The sequence below is a fragment of the Pinus tabuliformis genome, chromosome 3_2 (assembly GCF_031772625.1).
Source record: "Pinus tabuliformis cultivar Carrire ecotype Pingquan chromosome 3_2, CPIR1, whole genome shotgun sequence".
In the NCBI taxonomy this organism is placed as follows: Eukaryota; Viridiplantae; Streptophyta; class Pinopsida; order Pinales; family Pinaceae; genus Pinus; species Pinus tabuliformis.
This window is the reverse complement of record NC_142302.1, coordinates 987182565-987187248: the sequence shown is the minus strand read 5'-3', so window position 1 is coordinate 987187248 and position 4684 is coordinate 987182565.

The following is a 4684-nucleotide window of genomic DNA, read 5'->3' as shown; positions in this document are numbered from 1 at the left end:
TCCTTTTTAACTTGCTTTGGACATGAGCCACCTTGGCTCACTCAAATCATACCAGGAATAAATCTTGATCCTCATCATGAAGTACCCACTGATTCTGATTATGAATATGATTCTGACAGAAGTCCAAAAGGACAGGATTGGTAGACTCTCATTTCATCTTTCTCAGCTTTCGAGGGATTCACTTGTGAAGAATATCCTCTTTGTAGTATGGTGCACAATTTACTTACTCTCGTGAATGATGCACAATTTACTTACTTTCGTGGGCTCCTCCTTAGGAATCTCCACTGTGTAAAATTTTCCAAAGTAAAATCTTAGGTTAACTTTCCAGACGAATATCTGAAACTTGGAGCACTTCTCCGAATTTTGGTGGGACTTGACCCACATTTCAGAGAATCTACGGAAAATTTTAGATTTGAGATCTATAGTTTGTACACTTTATGTAGACAAGTCAGATTTCGAGAAGAGATTGGATGCTCTCTTGAAATCCTATAAATAAAGAAAATGTATCGCCATTTGGGCATTCGAGTCGCTAGAGCTCTCTCTTTCTACAAGCTCTCTGTTATTGTGTCTTAGTTTGAGTTCGACAAGCCTGCGCTTGTGCACTTTGATGCATATGTGAACCTAAAGTGGCAAGACTCTTAGGGAGCACCGCGTTATGCTACAGTATGTAATTCTGGTATCACTTGTAAATTGATCGGAGTATTTCCATAAACCAACCCTCTTTTTCATTTTTCATCCTAAAAACATGATTGGAAGTCATATGATATGGTTTAGTAGGCAATATTTTCAACTAATATTGTTATTGCAAAATCTTGCACTTTAGTGGTAAGTTTTCACTGGATGCAAAATTAGTGAATCATTAGAAATGTTCCATTATCACCTAAGCAACTTGTCTCATTTCACTAAAGGATGAGTCCAACACAAAGAGGGGTTTGCTAGTTGGAGTTAGGGTCCCTAAGGCAAGACACAACCATGTTTAAAATTACGGAACTACTCAAATCACCACCAACGAAAAATATCAAACAAATTAAGGATAAGGTGGTCTCATAAAGTAGATTTTAGGTTTGGTTTAATATGCCTTTAGGGTTGTTTAGAGGATTTATCAAGTGAACATTTAATGTTAAATTATTTTCAACAATGCAAATATACAAAATACTAATGGCTATTATAAAATTTGCAAATTAGATAGGAAACTACAACAGAAAATAAGTCACACGAATAATATATTTTAAACCTTTGACTATTTTATTAAAAAAATAAAAAAAGGGATAAAATGACAAATCTAGGATTTACACTTGTAAAATCTGAAACTTAAAATGTATGTAATATCCAAGAATGATAAGGCATTGAACCCTAATAATGATTGTAATATAAATCAACAAAACTCTATTTATGATAAAGAAATGAAGGTTAAGAACAATGTAATGATATATATTAATATTAAATAAAAAATATAATAAATAAATAAAACTAATAAATGAAAAAAATGTTAGTAATAAAAGTAAAAGAGTAAAAAAATAGAGATAAATTTATGAAAAAGTTAAATTAAGAAAAAATTAACATAAAAAAAATGCGTGATGACAAGGGGATTATATAAACTTAGCCTTAACTATAAAATTTGCCATGCAAAACAAGCATGTGCATGAGAATTGCGAGAGTCAAAGCTGACAAGAGTAAAATGGTTTTCTTAAATGATTTAAATAGGGATTCACACCTCTTAACTTACAAGAAAAACATTGAAAACCTCTATCTTTTCCTACATCTCTCTCTAATACCACTAGCAAATTCTCTACTAAGGTGTCATATAAAAAAAATTGAACTACCGACTCTTTGTATGACAATGATTGCAAAATTGCTAGAAAAAGTAATTCAGAATGCTCCTAACAAAACCTTAAAGGTTGATAAGATAAATATGTGCAAAGATCTTATTAAAAGACATAAAAGATACTCTATAAGTAGAAAGCAAGAGCAGTCATTGGAACTCTCTAGGTATAATCCTTGAAAGTTTTGGAAGACAATTATGATTTGTAAAACTAAAGAAAATCACTTGATTCCTTTGAAGAATTATAATATTTACCTTAAAAACCCGCATGAATCCCCTAACACCATGCACACCATTTTGAATGCCCCTATAGAGGATGATATCTTTTCTTTGGAAGAAATTGGGTTTGGGTGAAGAAGCTCACTAATGGGAAAGCTAAGGACATTGAGGACTACCAAGCTGAAATTTTTTAAATGGGATAAACTATCCTCATTTTGCATATACATAAGTGCTTTTTTTTTAGCAATTAAGCAAGGCTTCCCTAAGCCTTGGTCGTAGAGCCTTCTTGTGCATATCTTTAAAAGTGGGGATAAAAGCATTCATTCTCATTATAGGACCATTATGATTAACCACATTTTAGCCAAGTTGTACATTCTTATTTGGGAAAAGAAGATTAGCCTTTGGCTTGAAATCCACCGTAAAGAGCCAAAGGCCAAGCTGGGTTTAGAAGATATAATTCAATCATAGACCATCTTGATACTCTTAAGATAATTGCAGAGGAATGTTGCAATAATAAAACTAATCTCTTATGTTGTTTTGTTGACTTTAAAAAATCTTTTGACACCATTTCTAGAACAAAGCTATAAAAGAGGCTAGAAGAGATAATGGTTCCTATTGACTTGAGAGTTGTTGTGATAAGGCTATATGAGAATGTTATTTCCAATCTTAGGACCACTCAAGGTTGGTCAAAGGAAATTAAATGTAATATTGGTGTCAAGCAAGAGTGTCCTTTATCCCCTACCCATTTTGGCATATACGTTGATAAGCTAGAAGAGTGTTTGGAAGATGCAGATTGTAGAAATTTTGAATAATATGACACTTATTCATAGAGATTATCCTGATTATACACTATTGTGGAATACATGCATAATACATAACCTCCTCTATGTTGATCATCAATTTTGCAGCATTAAAAACAATGAAACATCAATCGCATGCACACATTAACACAGTATGTAACCTGGGGAAAGCATACAGCTGAAAACCCCACACTATCTATATATTATAATGATAGAGAACATGTAACAATACATAGTACAATACTCCTCACAAGTACTCAGTACTATCTCCACCTGTTACACACAAACTAGCTCAGATCTAAAGCCTCAAATCTCCTCCATTGTTTGCCTGCCTCCACTGCGCAATCCTGCATGAGAATAATGATGAATGGATGATCCAAACTCGTATTTCCCTTGGATGAACCATGCAATCCTCATTGGCAATACTCAATCCATTGATTGTGCAAATCTCATGCACAACTATAGTCACAACTGATAACTGTCTTGCCCTTTCACTCACCTCTAACACCTGTCTCCACTGAACTATCCATGCACTGAGTTAACTGATGTATTCTTTAGTTGATTTATGAGTTAATAATTAGTGAATTAATTAATAATTAATTCACATCACTCATCACTAGTGTATTCTGCAGTTAGAATAAATACAACTAGTTCAACTAAGTCAAACTGAACACAACTCCATCAACTCCTCAATCAACTCCACCAAATTCAATCACTTGAGTTCTAACTGAAGTCCATCATGCAATAGATCAACTGACCCATAAGAAAAACGCATTTCCTTCTAGCAGCTGCATGTGCCACATCCGTAGCTCGCATTGAAGTGCTCCAAGAGGATAAGATAATGTTTATAGTCCAAATATTATTAAGAGCTAATAATATTCGACTGTTCTATTTTTAGCCTAGCAGTCTAAAAATAGACTCTGCCCATATGTCTAAAAATAGAAGTCCATCTGTTTTTACCAACATGACCAATCATCCACAAATAGCATCCTGCAACTCATAGACCATGATCCATATGTCTAAAAATAAACATAGTCTAAAAATAGACTTTGCGCCAAAAATAGCCTGCGCGCCCACTTAGTGAAGGCGACTTCTTTTCACTAAGCTCCATCATCTTGTTTCATTTTCAACACTCCCTCTCAACAAGATATGGATTATCTGCAACCCCTGTCATGCAACTCTGGAATGTTCTGCATGCAACACATTTGTCCGGTCCATTTGCTCCAACAACACTTGGAACAAAAAACACTCCCAACTGACCACTCTGTTGGGCTAGGAACATACTCTGATGCTGAAGCTCTACCTGCTTCTGACAAGTGCTCCCTCTCTGACATCTGCGCTGCTGCAAAATCTCCATGCATCTCACACCATTGCACACTTCTTTGTGCCACCTAGCACTATGAAAAACACTTGTGCCTCTCACATTGCTGTAGCCTGCTAGCTGTTAGCTACCTATACCAATAGGTTTCATTTTTCATGATTGGCAGGGGAAGTGCCAATATGATCTACTTTGGTGATGCAAAGATCTCATATTGTTGTGGAAAACACATATTTACAGTTGGTTGATGCTGTCCTACTTTTGAATGGGTGATCCAACAGTCTAAGCTGGGTCATGCCATATTTCAATTTTTGTTGTAGACTAGAGAAAGAATTCTGTCCAAACTGTTCAATCTTGGCAGATAAGTAGTTAGGTGGAGAATGAAGGTTCCCAATTGTTTAATCTGGGGCCTTGGAAGTAATAAGGCTAGCCTTAGATAGAAAATCAAAAGGAAATGCCAAAGGAAAAGAAAAGGCACATGAGGGTTTGCAAGTCTAAGTGCACCCTCCTTGAAGTAACAAAAAA